This window comes from Sciurus carolinensis, chromosome 3 (genome assembly GCF_902686445.1).
Source record: "Sciurus carolinensis chromosome 3, mSciCar1.2, whole genome shotgun sequence".
NCBI classification, from domain to species: Eukaryota; Metazoa; Chordata; class Mammalia; order Rodentia; family Sciuridae; genus Sciurus; species Sciurus carolinensis.
Window position 1 is genome coordinate 40823893 of NC_062215.1, and position 16919 is coordinate 40840811.

Sequence of the window (16919 nt, forward strand, 5' to 3'; positions counted from 1 at the left end):
GGAATGTTTCTCAAACTGTAAAGAAATGGTCACAGGTGTGGGTTGATGGAGGAGTGGCCCGAGAGTGTAGGTTCCTGAGGGTAGGATGTGAGTTCAAATTCTCAGCTGTACCCTGACCCCTGTCCCGCGGCGTCCCTAGGTCCGATTTCGGGCGTGAGGGTGGTTTAAAGGTTGCTTCAGGACTCCACGGCAAAGCCCCCTCCCTCTAGGCCCGGGTGGGGTGGTGGGGGTGAGGTGGGGCGGTGGGTCGCGCAGTGGGTTGAGCGGACCGCCAGGGGGTGCTGTTGGGGCGCACACGACCCACCTGGCGCTCGGGTCCGCGAGCGAGCGCAGCCAGGCCGCCCGGGAACTTTTTTCCTCGCGCTCTCGCTCTCCAGCTCCCCCCGCGCGTCGCCCGCCCGCCCGCCCGCTCTTCCTGTGCGGAGGGGATCGCATTTCCCCGCGGCACCCGCGGACACCAGGCAGGCCCGGCCGGGTGCGCGGCCAGGGCCCGCTCCCCGCGCCGCCTGCTCCCTGCGCCCCCGGGCGCCGCCCCCGCCAGCGCCTGGGCTCCGACAGGCGACTTGGAGCGCGAGAGGCGAGCGGAGCAGGCCGCCCTGCCCGCGGCCTGAGCGCCGGCGCGAGGAGGGGGCGCCGCGGCCCACCCTCCGTCCTGCCTGGCCGCGGGCCGGCCGGGCCGACGCGCCCTGACCCCCATGGCCACCTGGGCCTCCTGGCCACGAAGTCGCAGCGCCAGACCCAGGGCCCCGAAGTGAGCACGGGCGCCGAGGTGAGCAGCTTGCGCCCGAGCACCGGGGACGCTGCCCTGGGGCGGGGGCGGCGTGAGGGGTTGGGATCCCGAGCCGGGTGAGAAGTCTAGGCAGGTTCAGGGGCCGAGCGCGCGCGCGGGTTGGCGATGCGGGGTCCGCGGGGTCATTGCTTTGTGTTGGCGTGGGGGGTGCGCGAGGTCACCGGATGGCCGTCTGGGGAGCTGCAGGGTGGGGGCGCCCTGCGCCGCGCCGCAGGGTCTTCAGCAGGATTTGTGCGGCTGGCTGAGGTCGGGTAGTGGCGAGGGGGCGCGAGGAGCGAGGGTCGAATGTGGCCGGGGGCTCTGCGTGCGCCGAGGCACAGGGTGTTTGCCGAGCATGGGGTGGGAACGTGGGGGACAGTCGCGCAGCGCCAGGGGCGGGAGGGGAGCTTTGTGAGTGCGTCCGGTGGGGGGCGGGGAGCTGACTTATCCGTGAGTCCCCGCGCGTGGAAGCCAGGACTGTGATGGCCCTGCTTGGTGAGATGGGGCGCGCGAGCTGTCCGCGATGTCCCCACCCGGGCCTGCAAGCAGGCCCCGCGCCTGGGCAGGAAACGGCCCCCAGGACCCGGGGAGCTCGGTCGCGGCCAGGCCCTGAGCTCGGGGGCCCTTGGGGGGTGACGTCACGAGCGGGAGCACCGGACACACGAACTTAGTGACCCCCAGACTGTGTCGCGGCGGGTCAGGCCCGCAGCCCCACAGCCCCTTTCGAGGCTGAGTCCCCCAGCCTTTGGCGTCAGGAGACGGAGAAGGAGGACTTGTTGGCTAGTTGCGGCCGGGGCGAGGGGATGGCAGGGCGCAGGGGTGACATTTGGAGCTTTGGTCCCACCGGGGCTTGCGAGGAGGGGCAGAGGGGAAGCGAAACAGCAGCCGGGCCCGAGGTCGCTGTGGCCCCAGCTTCCTGGGGCGCCTGTTTTCCCAGCGAGCCGTTTCCCTTCTTGGGGCTCATGGTCCTTCTCGAATCTAAGCCGGGGGCCTGAATGCGGGCCGGCGATGTGCCCTCTTTCTGGGAGCCCTCGATTGCTGAGAGGAGCGGTGGGGCTTCGACTGTGAATGGATAAAACCGAGTGTAACAATGCGCTATTGGGGGCCTGGGGGAGGGGAGGCTGCGCGCCTTGAATGGCGGACCCGGGCCGGCGCTTCCCAGCACGCTTTACTCCCTCCCGCAGCGCCTTCTCGGTGGCTTCAGCAGGCCTTGATGCAAGGACCTACGCGGGACCTGCGCGGTTCCCTCCCACCCAAAGCGCATCCCCCACCCCCTTTATTTCTTTTCCAACGCAGTGTTGTATTGAGAATTCAAGGGCATTACATCTGGTTGCAATCCAGTTTCATGCCGCTGCTGGGCTGTTAAGTCCTCGCACTGACGTCAGAGCAGGGGAATTACTTCTTTTTATTTTATCTTTTTTTAGTCGTCTGTTGTCCTGGGAGGGGAATTGGGGGTGGACTGGGCAGCTCTGATGTAGAGGCGCCAGCGCGATAGAAACTCTGGACTAGGGGCTCTGCTTCTCTTTCTGCCTGCCCCCACCCAATTCTCCATACAGACCTCATTCTGCTCGGGTTAGGCCCACCCCGGTTCGGGGGCAGACCGAGTGAAGGCCCCTCCCGACACAAACACAGCTGCGTTTCCATAGGCTTCCCTGGGACGTGGCCCTCGGGATCTAGAAGCTGGAGAGGAATCTTCTAGTTTCCCACCCCTCCCCCACTTGACAGCCCAGAGGGTATACGGGGCCCAGGAACAAGAAGTGGGCATGGCCTGTCTAGTCTCAGGGCAGCCTCAACCAGAATCTGGCAAAAGCTCTCAGTCAGAGTCTTGGAGAGGAGTGTATCAAGGCGCCATCCACGTCCCAGAAGCCAACTGTGGACTGGGCAAAATGTGACCTTCCCCAGCAGCCACACATCCCTCTGGCTTCTGCAAAGAGGGAACTCAGCTGCTCTGGGACCATCTTTACTCCCTTTGGACCATTGGACCATTGGACCATGAGGCATTTGCATGCTGGGCACCTTGTCTTACTCCTTTGTAGATCTTCAAGCCTAGACCAATGTATTTAGGATCCTGCAGTGACCTATTGTATGAAATACACTTGAGGTCATAGGGCCAGTCACACCCACAGCATATAACGGAAACAAAAGTTTAGTGAATAACCCCTCTGCTATGTGTGCTGGTCTCTGATACCTTCTGCTGTAGTCTATTTTATTTTAAAAAATTACTGGTTGCAACCCACTAAGTCAGCGATTTCACAACCCACTAATGGGTCATACATCAGTGAAAAAACAGGCCTAAGAAGTGGATCTGCCCTATATTTATTCAACAAACAGCATTTGAGACCCTAACAATTACTCTCTTTTTACATTGCTTGAATAACACCTCGATAAATCCTCATTGCAAATAATCCAGAAGTATTTAGAGTAAAAGACGCCTTAGCACAAGTTAATTCCAGTTAAGAGTTTGAATGTATCCTTCCATACTTTTTTGTAACTCGCCTAATGTACTGGTGTTTCACATGTACAAATACATAGTTTTCTGTTTCTCCAAATGAGAACACACCACAAGCTCTTATTCTGCACTTCCTTTTTCCTTTCTGATTGTCTGAGAGGAGTTGTGGGGTAAGGTGCTTCAGAGCAAAACTCTGGGTTGCCTCCTGGCTCAACCATATACTGAAAAAGTTATTTACTTCTCTGGGCCTCTATGTCCCCATCTGTACAGTGGGGAAATCACAGTACTGATCTCACAGGACTATAGTGAAGCCTGAATGGATTAACCCATGAAGTTTAGAATGCTGCCTCTCCCAATAAATGCTGGTTGCCACTACTTTATCACTTTCTTCATTACTCCGTTCATGGTGGCCCAGGTTTGTACCTCTTGCCCTGTACCAGCTGCTTGAGCTGTGGCATGGTTGTCTCTTTGTGGAATCCCAGAGAGGAGAAGGTAGATGTAAGGCAACCAGGTACACAGAGCAGGGGCTCAAGGGGACCAGGCACCTGGATGCCAAGCCCTAGGGGACAGAGCAAGGACCCACTGTTTTAAAAGCCCTGTGGTAAATGTCAGGGTTCAGGCATTAAACACCCCTGCACCTGCCCCGGAGAAGGTCACAGCCTAATGGCTGATGATTGTGACCGAGATAATAGCTGAGTCTTTGGCCAGAGTCGAGGGGTGTTGTGCAGGTGGGGTTTCATGGAAGACAGAGCTATGAGCCATTGACCCAGGAATGGAGAGGTAAGAACAGAGGGGCATTCCTGGCAGTGGGAACACACTGAGCATGTCTGGAAGGCTGGGAGATCTGATGTGGCCTGTGTGCTGTGGCCAAGAGGGGAGGACTTGACTCCAAAAGAATGGTGACTGGAGAGGCTGGCCTGTTAATAGGGCCTCCTATGGGCCTCAGGGCCTCCTATGGGCCTCTCGGCCTCCATCCTGCCCCTTCCCAGGTGCTGTTGGAGTGATCTTTCTGAACCATAGCAGATAGTTCCAGGGACTCCTGTTGCCTTTGGAGAGAGAGCTCTGCCCTCATCCATTCCTACCTTCCCTTCAAGGGGCAGTCATGTGCATGCCTGCTTCTGTACAGAGTGCTGTCCCTTCCACCTGGGATGCCCTTCGTCCTCCTCGCTGCCTCCCGAGACCCAAACAGATGTCCTGTTTCCTCCTCTGACCTCCAAGGCAGCATGAGTCATCCCCCTTTGTCTATACCAGTGGCACAGCGTTTATCACGGAATTATCGGCAATTTTGTCAGCGTGTCCTCCCCATGAGGCTGGAGCATCTAGGCCTGAAAGCACGTCTCCTTCCTCTCCGGCCCAGTGCCAAGGGCGAGGCCTAGATGCTCAGAAATGCTTCCTGGCAGAAAGGCCAGGTGAGGTGGAGAGGGTGAGAATCAGACATCTTCCAGGGAGCCCTTTGATCCTTAGCAGGGGCATGAAGATCTATGTGAATTCTGTGCTGTCACATGGTAGAGGGGAGGGGCCGGGGGTGCAGAGAGCTGGGCCAGCTCCCCCAGGCCGCTCCCCAAGGGGGCTGGGAGAAACTGGCTCATCCTGTTTCTCTGGGGATTGAGGCTGAGCTGTGCCCTGTTCCTGGTGGGTCACTGGGGATCCAAGATTGGAATGTGACACCAGGGAGCTGGGAGGCAGGGCTAGAGGTGCAGGTTGGGGCCTGGCTGGCAAAGGGCAGATTCTGCTCAACTGGTTCTTGAACCCGTTTGAAAAGTGCGTATGTGGTGGTGGTGAGGGACATGGGTGAGGAAGAGAGACAGAGTAGAAGAGAAAAACTTGGGGGCAAAGAGACAGGGTGAGAGAGAGGAAGGGAGATGGGGGATGTGCAAGGGGGAGGAGCTGAAGTTGGTGGGGAGGACACCAAAAGAGGGGGAGATGTTTTTGTTGCGTTATAGTATGCCTAAAATCAGGAGATCCAGGCACCATGGTGCACATCTGTAATCCCAGCAACTCTGGAGACTGGAGAGACAAGTTCAAGGCCAATCTGGGCAAACTTAGCAAGACCTTGTCTCAAAATAAAAAATAAAAAGGGAGGGCTGGAATGTGGTCTGACTTGGAGGTGTGGGGTCATCGAGGATGCTGTGGAGAGGCAAGGGAGAGCCCTGTGAGGAGGGGATGGGAGGCACTAGAGCCTAGGATGAGGCTGTCGGGAGCCATTTGTTAGGAGCTGTGTGTTGGGAAGCCAGGACTGATCAGGGTATCTCCCCACTGGCCTGTGTCCTCTGTACCCAGGTAGTGTGGGCTGCTCTCAGACTATTGGTCTGCTGGCCCCAATCACCCACTTCTTGGGGGGCCCTGTGGAGAGGGCTGATGGGACCAGGGCAGTGAACGTGCTTAGGGCACCTTTAGGCCTGTCCTAGGGGCTCAAGGGAGGACATGCAGAGGAGCTGAGCTCCTCTCCTGGAGTTCCCTTCCTGGAGACTGTCCATCTGCAGGATGGGATAGAGTTGGGATAGGGCAGCAAGCCCTGGATTTGGAATTAGGAAATAGTTTGAGTTCCAGCTGCTGCTTTGGGCAAGCTACTTTTCGTCTCTGAATGTCAGTCTCCTGTTAAAAATGGGAACATGAATGTTGCAAACATTAAAAGTGTTGATGGTGTTGGTATGTTTTGTGACTTGGAAAGTGAGGAGGCCCTGGAGCTTCCGGTCAGCAACACAGGGTCTGGGTCAAGCTGGCCTGGATTCAAATGCTAGTACCACCAGTCTGTGGGGGGCTCCATTTCCTTCCCTTTAAAATGGGCATAACAACAGATCTCTCCTGGTTGCTGATGCATAGCCCTCAGCTAGGCTGTTATTATTGGACTGTTATTTGTATTTTATTTGTAGTGCTGGGGATGAAACCCAGGGGCCCACGAATGCTAGGCAAGTGCTCTACCACTGAGCTGCAACCCCAGCCCTGAGCTGCTATTTGTATTGTAAAAGGACTTTGCAGGAGGAAGGAATTACACTGATTATTCTCATCTCTAAAAACCTTACCTGCAGTAACACTGGCCAGAATGAGGGCTTTGGTGCTTGTTTCTCTTCTAAAGGTAGAGACTGATAGATTCAGTAGATCTTTTCACACACAGGGCAGGTGAGAATATTGGTTTTCTGGTTAGAATTTGTTTCTAGAAGGGACTTTGTCCGAGTGGTAGGAGTGGACCCCAAGAAATCATTCAGCAACTTGGGACTTCAGTGGCAGGGTAGCCATAGACTTACTCATTCTTGATTCATAAATCACATGCTGATTATTTAGTGTACACCAGGGTGGAGACTTAAGCATGAATGATATGCAGTTCTGACTGTCTGGGTGTGCATCCAACCACTTACTATTTTGAGCAAGTCATCCTTTACTCAGTTTCCTCATCTGTAAAATGAGAGGAAGTGTTCATACCTTCCTGATAAGGTTGTTGGGAGAATTAATAGATCTTAGTTTATACAGATAAAGTACAACAGTGTCTGGTACATAGAAAGAGTTAGAACCAGGCTCTGTGGCACGTGTCGGTGATCCCAGTGACTCGAGAGGCTAAGGCAGGAAGATCGCAAATTTGAGGCAGGCATTGGCAATCCAGTGAGATCCTGTCTCAAAATAAGAAAATAAAAAGGTCTGGGGATATGGCTTAGTGGTAGAGTATCTCTGGGTTCCATCCCTGGTACCATAAAAAAAAACAACAAAAAGGATTCTAGAGAATGACTCCTCTTCATTGTTTTTTATTACTGCTCTGATCTCACAGAGCTGTGCCCTGGTAGGTTGGTTTTGGCCAGGGCTTCCCTGCCAGGGTTGGCAACAGGAGTGGCAGCCCCTTCACAAGTCCCCTGCTGAAGCTGCCTGATGCCCGATTCCTAGACTCACTGATCATGCTTCCAGCCTTGGTCAACCCCTCTAGGGTGACCTGGAGCTGCTGTCCATTCACCTACAAAGCCTGATGATTGGAAGGCCCTGTAAGACTGCATTCACCCAGAAAGGACTAACCCTGCCTGGCAACAGGTGGCTTCAGACTTTGAGGAATTTCAGTATCCATTGTCTAAGCTGGATGTATCTTCTGATTGAGACATCCTCAGTTGCCAGAGGACACCAGATGGTCTTTGTGTCTCCTTATTTTTCAAATGATAAAAATGAGTAACTATTACACAGTTTGTTTTTAAGAGGACTGAATGAGATAGGGCCTCTAAAACACTTAGGCATGGTGCTTACTATGGATACATAGTGGGGGTGCTTAATAAATGTCACCTACTAGTAATAACAAGAATTTAGAAAATGTAAAAGTCACCTGAAAGATTGTTATCATTTGTTTTTAGGAAGTCCTTGGAGATGTGAAATTGTAAACCCCTCTCTAGCTCAATAAGACAAGGAATGACTCGAGAGATGTTGAGGCCCAGAGAAGCTTTGCTACTACATCAGAGTCATGGGGCAATACAGGCATTGGGTAGGGAAGTGGGAAACCAAACTGACTTTTTCAGTTTGATGCTCTCTGACACTTGGTTATTCTTTTAGCAGTTACATGTAATCAGTGCTGATACACAGTAGAGGTAGTATGGGCCTGTCTTCTGGGAGCTTCTGGTCTACAAGGAAAAGTGAAATTCATACTTGATTCTGATAGGAAGTAAAATGAAAATCACCTGATCTGTTAGGTGCAGAGTCTTACCTTCACTCATTGCAGGGGGCATTTGCTGGGCTGTGGAGCAGTGGTTCTCAACAGGAGGTGAGTTTGTCCCTTAGGGGACAACTGAACCATGTTTGGAAACATTTTTGGTTGTCTTGACTGGGGAGGTGATCCTGGCATCTAGTGAGTGGTAGAAGTCAGGGATGCTGCTAAACATCCTACAATGCACAGGACAGGCCCCTAATGGCACATCGTCTGACTCAAGATGTCCATGGGGCTGATGGTTCAAGAAGCCCTACCTGGAGCAGTAATAATGGTCAAGCAGACCTTGGGCCCTTTAGAAGGGTCTGGTAGGCAAGCAGACATTACAGAAATATTGCATAGTAACCAACATGATTAATTGTAATTGTGTTGCGGACTGAGAAGGGAGAGTGCAGGAAGAGGGGTACAGGGGTTGGCACTTCTTCAAGAGATGACTTTCCAGGAGGTGTTTCCAGCCCAGCCCAGGCATAGGCTCAGAAGCAGCGTGGAAGGTTGTGCAGTGGGCAGGACAGGCTGCCAGGCACCTGGTGTGTGTGTGTGTGTGTGTGTGTGTGTGTGTGTGTAGATACTCAGAAGAGACGAGGCCTCAGGGACCCAGGAAGTGGCTCCAGAAGTGGGGAGAAGTTAAAGGAGGGGAGGAACATTCCCCCCTGTCTGACTTGAGAGAACCATAATCCCCAGCATGCTGTGCTCTGGGGGACCAAGCAGAAGCCTGGTGGATGGGTAGGAGAACCCTATGCCAAGGTGCTGCCCTGGGCCAAGGGCCTGGCCTCTGCCCTTTAATTTGCATCTCTCTGATAGGTGGAAGAGAGAAGCAGGAGAAAGAGAGAGAAAAGGAAGAACAATATTTTCATTTCAAACACAGGGGTGGGGGAGGTGGGAAGGAATCTGGTTTATGATACCTTTGAGACAAGAACAGAAAATCCCCACCGCGGCCCAAAATAGCACTAAAAACAGAGGTTTTTGCCAAATCAGACTTAATTTGAGTCACTCTCTCTTCTTGAGTCCAGCAGGATGTGGATGGAGCTGGCTTTGTTCCCTGGGGGTGACAATGTCCCCTGGGGCCCCAGCCCTGGCAAATTTAACTGAGAGTCCTTAGTCTCCCAGGCAGTAGGAGCCTGGGGAGCTTAGCTTGGCAGCCCATGGCCTCTGCCTTAGCTTTGCAGAGGGCTAGAGATGGTGGCAGGGGGATGCGTGGCAGCAAGGCCAGCTGGTATAAGCAAAAGTGGGAGAGGCTTGGTTCTTCTAACAAGTGAATGGCTGTCTCTTTCGATGCCATAGGAAGCATGGAGAAAAGCCATCATATACTGAGTGCCTGCTGTTGTGCCAGGCTTTGGGTGGTCCTCCCTAAACCTCATTAACTGCTGTATATGGTTTATCAAGGAAACTGAAGCTCAGAGAGGTTGTGACCTGCCTGAGATCACACAGCAACTAAGTGTAGAACTGGGATTGGATCAAATATATGGGGCTCCAAAGCAGACCCTGCCTGCTGTTCACTCCTTTCCTCACTCATTCATTAGGGAGATAATCACTGGCCATGAAATAGACTTTGCAGGTAGAAAGTTTTCGGTTTTTTTTTTTTTTTTTTTTTTTTTTTTTTGCTAGGGATCAAACCCAGGGCCTTGTGCTTGCAAGGCAAGCACTCTACAGACTGAGCTATCTCCCCAGCCACAGGTAGAAAGTTTTTAAGGCTTGGAGTTAGAGAGCCATAAGCTTGAATTGTTTCTATGGCTTTCCCACTTGGAGCCTCCTGTTTCCTTTTCTCTGGGCACAATCATGCCTTCATCCTGGAGTGACTGCAAGGGTTAAACTCAGCATGGAAGGGAAGAGGGAGGCCCCCCAGGAGGTGAGGACCTGCCCTGGGCCACCCAGACTGGCAGGGTGCAATAAAAGAGCCTGAGTAGAGGGAGCCAGGCCAGATTGCCTATCTCTGTGCTGTATCAGTGTTGGGTTTCTTTATTTGAACGGGGAGAGAGGGCAGCCTGCAGGTAGAGAAGGTGGTGCGGAATGTGGGTGTTTATTTTTCTTGGTCTGTGAAAGGCCTGTTTCAGCTCAGACTGACTATGTAAGGCTTCCCAAATAAATGCAGCTCACATCTGCCATGCTCTGGGTGCAGGGGGATCTGTTCAGGTATCTACCCAGAATGGGCACTGAGAGGGCACCCACCACATGACGCTCCCAGTGAAGACAGTGAATGAGCCCTCATTCACTGTCTGGGAATATCTGGGAGTCCCCCCAAAGTGGGGGTGAATTAGAGCCATGAAACCCATGCATCATTCCTCTGTCTCCTCCAATGAGGCCCTCCTGCTCCAATTCATCTCCTTATCTCCTGGCAGCCTGTGGGTTGCTGGGAAGGCAAGGGCAGCCTTCCTGATTGACAAACAAAACAAGCCTTGCTCACAAAAGGAGAGGGGAGGCTTGCTGGGCCTCTCTGTTCCCCTCCCCCTGCCCCAGGCATCTCTCCTGCTCCACCCAGCTGGCACCCTACATTCTGAGACACAGTGAAGGGGCTCCAAACCCATTGTTGTTGATCAGGCCACCCAGGCTAGGAGTGCTTTGCACTGGGGAGGTGGATTCAGGGAATGATGGGGTGGCCATTAGGCAGGGTTTGCTGCAATGGCCGCCCCTCCTTCCCTTCAGCTGGCTGGGCAGGCGGCTTGGAAAGGAAGCCCAGCCGGCAGGTAGTGGAGAAAGACATCAGATCCAGGGGGAGCAGCAGAGAAAGCAAACAAACAGGGCTTTGTGTGGCTGCAGATTGGCGGCTCAGAAGGGAAGCCAGGCCTGTGGTAGGCGGGAGGGGGAGGAGGGGATAGGAGGCCAGGCCATTGCTCTGGGCCTGAGATAGGCGTCTGGACCAGCCCAGGCTGGGCCGGCAGGGAGCAGGGAGTGCCACTACGTGTGGACAGGCGTCTGGAGTCACAGCTTGGCGAGGCCTCAGCTCTGCTACTTCACTCCTGAACAGATCTGGGCTTGTTTGCACACAGCAGGGCTCTGGCAGGCCCAGTCAGTGTCAGCGGCTAGCATCCCAACCTCGCTCCCTGTTGTTGCTGGGAGGACATGGAATAAGGGAATCAATCGGTCTCCGTGGGGAACTGAGCTGAAACAGGCCTGGGGGAGTGGGTCTCCTTGAAGGGTAGGGCTTCTACTCAGAGCTGGAGGTACTTTGGGGGCTTTGACACGGGAGACAGCCATGCTGAGGGGAAGCAGATTCGCTGTACAATTTCAGATGTGAGCAGAGGGTGGCATCTTGGGCCCCCAGGCCTGGGGCACTAATGTGCCCCCTTCACTGGTGGAGACCACTAGGTTGGGGGACCAGGCAGCGCCAAGAAGGGAGTGAGAGTATCTTTGAGGGAGGGGTGTCATTCTGGATCCCAGTGAGGGCATCTCCTAAACGCTGCCCAACGCACCTCTCTGGGGACTGGGCGGGCCCGGGCCTCGGGGGCAGGCTTAGGTAGAAGCTGTCGGGCCAGACACGCAAGCAGCCCAGCGATAGCCGCCGGGGCCATTTCCTCTCCTCTCCCAGACCTCGAGAGGGGGCGGCGGGAGGGCAAACGCCCGCGCTTCCTGCCCGCTCCGCCTGCTGCGCCCACCATCTTGATCGCGCCGGAGCCTTCTCTGAGGCGGCGGCAGCTTCCGAAGAACCCCGGTCGGGGACCCGGGACGTCTGGAGGGGCCCGGGAGCCTCTGGGTTCAGTGGCCACGCGGGGGGCGGGCGGGCGGGCCGCTCGCGTTGCCATGGCAGCGCCCGGCCCAGCATGCTCCGCGGGCCGGGAGGCGGGGCTGCTGTGGCCCCGCCCCCTGCCGTAGCCGGGCCTTTTTCCGGGAACGCGGAGCCGTAGGCGGCGTCCTTTAGGCCCATCGCTGCGGCGGCGCTTGTGGGGCCACAGTGTCGGGCACGCGCCTCTTCGAGCCTCCCCGCCTCCTCCCTGGATGTTTGGGGAGGATAAGTGGGATCATGTGCGGGTTGGCCTCGGGAAGCGGTTTCCGGAGGCCAGGATACTGGGGAGGATGAAAACCCCACCCCCTGGAAAGTGGGGGCCACGCAGCGTCTCAGCTGCAGGCCCTGGACCTCCAGCTCTGCCCTTTCCTGGGACTGCCCACGGGCCATTTAGGGCCCACTCCCTGCCCTAGTCCCAAAGAAAGGAGGGAGTCAGGAGGGCACACCCCACCCCGTCCAGGCCTGAACCAACAACCCCAGCCGGCCTCCCTCCAGCCCAGGAGCACTGGCCTCCTCTAGTTGGCAGTCGTTGGGTTGTCTGGCCAGGAGACACATTCCTACCTCCTGAGCCTGGGCACCCGCCGTCCCCCACCCTGGGGGCAGCCTCTTCTGGAACCTTGCTGCCAACCCAGCCCTGTCTCCCCAGGCTTTCTTGTGTCTTGAGTCCCCAACTGCTCACTGCAGAGCTGCCTTCTTTCCCCTGGTGTCTTAAGAGGCACCCACTCAGCTGACCTCAGCCCCCTCCTACCTGTACTGAGCAGGCAGCTAAATTTAATGCCGGACTTGGTCTTGGCAGGAAGGCCATGGGACTGTTGAGCAGCTGTCTGCTATTGACTTTCTCTGGCTTCACTCAGGGCAAATGCACCAGGAAGATGAGAGTGGGCTTCAGTTGCACCTGGAGCGACTTAGACTTGATATCAAAGAGTTCTTTTTGGTTGTTCACAGGCTTAAGCATTTTGTCTTTAATGAGTTCAGATAATTAATGTTGATTTTAGAGAAGTACAAAAATAGAAGAACAAGGCTGGGCCTGGGGCCCACACCTATAGTCCCAGCTACTCTGGAGACTGAGGCAGGAGGACGGCTTGAGCTCAAGAGTTCCAGGCCAACTTATACAACATAGTGAGACTGTGTCTCTTAAAATAAAAACAGAAGAGCACATATAAGTAAAAATCCCCTGTAATCCCACCACCCAGTTGTAACTGATGGAGATGTATTTTCTGTCTGTAATGATAAACAATTTATAATAAATATAATAAATATAAAATATGGAATCATGCTATTTGGTTTCGTAAGGCACTTGGTTTTAATATTTTTTTTTTCTCACTATAAAAGGAGGACAGGCTTATTATAGAACTTTTGGAAAATATGACAAGTTAGAAGGAAAAAAATCACCCATACTGTCTTCTAAAGGTAGCCACAGTTGTCTCATGATTTTTGTTCCATGGTTTTTGTTTGTTTAGGTATGCCATCTCCCCTTTGTGTTCCATTTTATGGCCTGCTTTTCTCCCTTAATGACATATAACACTCCTTTGTCCTGTTAGTCTATGGGAGACTTGAGAGAATTGGAATCATGTTCTTAGGTAGCTTTAGAAGAGTCAGATATTTCCAGGTGTGATTTGTGGACTGGGTGGTCACTTTTTGACTTTGTTTATCCTCTCCCTACCCAAAGACACCCTCCTCCCCTGCAAGGAGACCTTCCCCATTGCCACTAACCTCTAATAAGCATCTTGGGCCAAGGATCCTGCTGAATGGGAACCCAGGAGGCCACCTGATTAGCACAGGGAACTGGAAGACTTGTGACCTCCAGTGGAGATCTGGGCTCAGGAAAAAGGTTTTAATCTGGCCCAGGTATTTCAGGGAGGTCTTAGACCTCATCCAGGGCCTCTTTGGCCCAGTCACACTCAGACCCAGAGGCTCCTTGTTGGTCCTGTGACTCACCTTCTACTTGGACTTCTAGGGTGGATTTCTGCTGCCTTGGCTCCTTACCCTCTCTGAGGCATGCAGGCCTGGCACCAGGCACAGCCTCCCTCTGACCCCCCAGGCCTAGTTCAGGCTGCCCTCATCTCCACCCATCCCTGCTGCTAGCCTTCCGCTTCTTCCCCTTTCCCAGACAGTTAAATTTGAAAGGATCCAAACCCTATTTGAAACAGGACTTGAAAAATCACAGTTGAGATGGATTGGCATTTAAAAGGCATCCAAGGCTCAGGGAAAAAAAAGGTTGAAGAGACAAGAGATTGCAAGGCCCGTGTTTCGAGCGGCAGCTAGATTTAGTGGATGCAAGAATCATAGGACACCCTGTTACCTGGCACAGAGGCATTGTGTATGGTACCAGACGTGCCATGCCATGACTGGTCACCACCTACCACCACCACTGTGTGCTCTCTGAAATGAAAAGATGAAGGAGACATGTCAGCCTGCAGCCAACATCCCTGTGGATTATATTTTCTCAAGAGGTTTATTCATTTATCAAATATTTTAGACCTGGTTCACTTTACCTGTCTCTAGGAGGCAGCCAGATTGGGGCTGAAATTGATGCTCTGAGCGTGGTTAGTTTATCTGGTCTGGGCAGTGCCTGTGTGTGGAATGTAACCAGGTGACAAAGGTGGGTGTGTCTGTGTTGGTGGACTTTAGGGCCTGTGAGTGTGTGGTGCATATCTGTCATTTGGTGGGGGAGGAGACTATTCATGGCGGGATTGATATGGTTCTTGTATGGTTGATATAGTCACACATGTCTTGAGTTTTTCCATGTTGGGCTGTTGTGTATTCTTTGTGTGTGTGTGTGTGTGTGATATGTAAGTTTGTGTTTATGTGCGTAAGGGGGAGTGCTGTTAGGTGATTTATGAGTCTGTATTTGGGACTGGTGTCGAGTTGTGTTTAAGTGTGTGTGGCTGAGGATCTGTGTGTTCATGTGCATGTATGCCCTGTGGTGTGAGGCCCTGTTCCTTTGTGCATATGGAGGAAGATGCTATGGGATTTCTGCACTGTCTTGAGTGCTGGGGACTGAACCCAGGGCCTTGTGCATGCTAGGCAGGTGCTAGGCAAATGCTCTACCTGAGCTACATCCCTAGCCCTGCACCTGCTTTTTTTTTTTCTTTTTTTCTTTTCTTTTCTTTAAGGGCATATGCTTTCACACTGGGACCTGAGCATAGGGAGGAATGAGGTGCCTGGCAAATCTTGGCCCTGAAACCCCAGTGTGGCTGGATCTCAGGAAGGACTGCTTTGGGGGCTTGAAGGGACACTGACAATCCCTGATCTTCCAGGAGGGCTGGGGTGCAGAGACCAGAGAGAACTCAGGGGTCAAGGTAATCCAAGCCCATACTTCACAGATGAAGAAATTGAGGTCCAGAGGACTCACAGCTTGTTAGTGGCCAGGCCAGGACCCTAATGCAGAGCATGATTCCTACTCCAATGCCTCTTTTTCCTCTCTGGTAACAGAGCAGGTAGATTCCCAGGTCCCTTTGGCTCCTGCCACACATGAGCTTCAGGGCAGCTCCTAGCAGACTTAGGGTATCAGGACCAGATGGCCAAGGCACTGAGAAGGCTGGGGTTTGTCACTGAATCAAGTTCAAGCAGAACTCAAGAACAGCAGGAGAGATGGGAAAACCCCTGCGCTAGGGCCCCAATGTCAGTCCTGCCCTTGCCTCTGTCTCTGTCCCAAGCGCAGCCCCCGGCCCAGAGGAGGCCCAGTGGCCACAGAAGTGACAGGCAGCCCTTTAACAGTCCTTACCCACCCCACATCTCTTAGTAGTTAATGTGTCTGTCACTACTTCCCTAATGAGGCTGCCCAGGACCCCTGGGACAGATAGTTTTGTGAACCAGCTGGCCCTCAGGGTGGGAAGAAGGGGTAAGCCATCCCCTGCCTGTATTCTCCAGGCCAGTTCAGCTGCGGAGGCCTTGGGGCCCATCAAGGCCCTCAAGCCAGCTGTGAGAAGGAGAGGCGGCTTTGAGGAGGCAGGAAAGCCCACACCAGGCACAGATTTTTCTTTGGCACTGTGACCATAGTAACAAAGCTCCCATCTGGCCTACGTCTACCTTTGCAGGCCTACTATGTGCCAGGCAGTGAACTAAGCCATGATTCGGATGGATAAAATCCCTGCCCTTGGGCAGGTGTGGGCATTGGAAGAAAGACATTAATCAAAGACTCCAGTTATTCACGTCCTGCATTCATGTATGGGAATGCTTACTGATCACAGGCTTAGGCAGGACATGAAGGATGCAGAGGTTCTCTGATGGAGACAGGGAATCCTAGTCCTAGACCTAGGCCGGAGGCTGATCCAGGTACAGGATAAAGGTTCAACCAGCCAAGACTGAAGCAGGAGACTGATTCCTGCTGTGTGGTTCTGGGTAAATGCCCACCTTCTCTGGGCTTTTCAGCTAGAAGGCAGTTTCCTTGTTGCTCCATCACTGCCAAGTAGAACTCAGGCAGTCTTCCTTTTCCAGTGCTCTTGGCTCTCCCCCGCTGGGGCCTTCAAGACATCTGTCGGCAACAACCTTGACTTTGGAATGCTCCAGGCACTGCCCCGGGGGACGCCTGGAGCCACAGCACAGCACAGTACTGCTGCCTCAGGCCCCACCTGCCATTTCCTCTTAGCCCTTTTGCTCTCCCAGAGCCACCCCCCTGGGCCGCAGAAAGCCTGGAAGAGATGAAATAAGAGGATCTGTACCCCCGCCATTGTCTAGAGAACCTTTTATTCATGCATTCGTTCATTCATTTGCTTGACTAGTGGTTTTCGAACACCTATTAATTATTGAGAACTGTGCTACTTGTTGAACCAATGTGGCAAAAGGGTGGTCCTCCTGCCACATCCAGCCCACAGACTTATTTTGAAGTCCCACCCATTATTGGAGTGGTGGGTGGATTCACTGATTTGCTACCAAGTAATCTCAGGCAATTCCCAATTTCCATTTTACAGTCTGGATTCTTACATCCTTCCAACCCCCAGGCCATGACTGGTGGGACTGGCTACTTTCTGCTGGGTAGGATGCCCAGCTCACCACTTGGACACAGCCCCCGCCCTCCCTGTTACCTCTCATGGCCATGCCACACATGGTAGGATGGCTTCCTGGATGGCCCAGTCACAAATCCAAATCCTCATTGGCTTTTCACCAGCCATGAGATCTTAAGTGTTCCTCTTCAAGCCTCAGTTTACTCCTCTTGTCAGATAGGATGGAAAAAGTAAAATACACGCTAGCTTCTGGAGGAGAGTAGCTAAGTGCTTAGAACTGGCATAAACTTAGGCTATTATTTTCAATGTTTTCAATGTTGTGTGATCCAGTTGCAGGCTGCGGGTGCTGGGTGAGTTTCAGGGCA

At 53.6% G+C, this 16919-nt stretch overlaps 1 protein-coding gene across 2 annotated transcripts in view; it reads left to right on the top strand.

Moving 5' to 3' along the window:
• The first annotated feature begins 401 nt into the window (after positions 1-401).
• The window catches only part of Rai1 (retinoic acid induced 1), a 119317-nt gene continuing 102799 nt past the window's right edge, over positions 402-16919 (top strand). For both annotated transcript variants that reach the window (XM_047546215.1, XM_047546212.1), the window contains exon 1: positions 402-769. The gene's annotated coding sequence lies outside the window, so the exon portion shown is untranslated. The remainder of the gene's footprint in view (positions 770-16919) is intronic.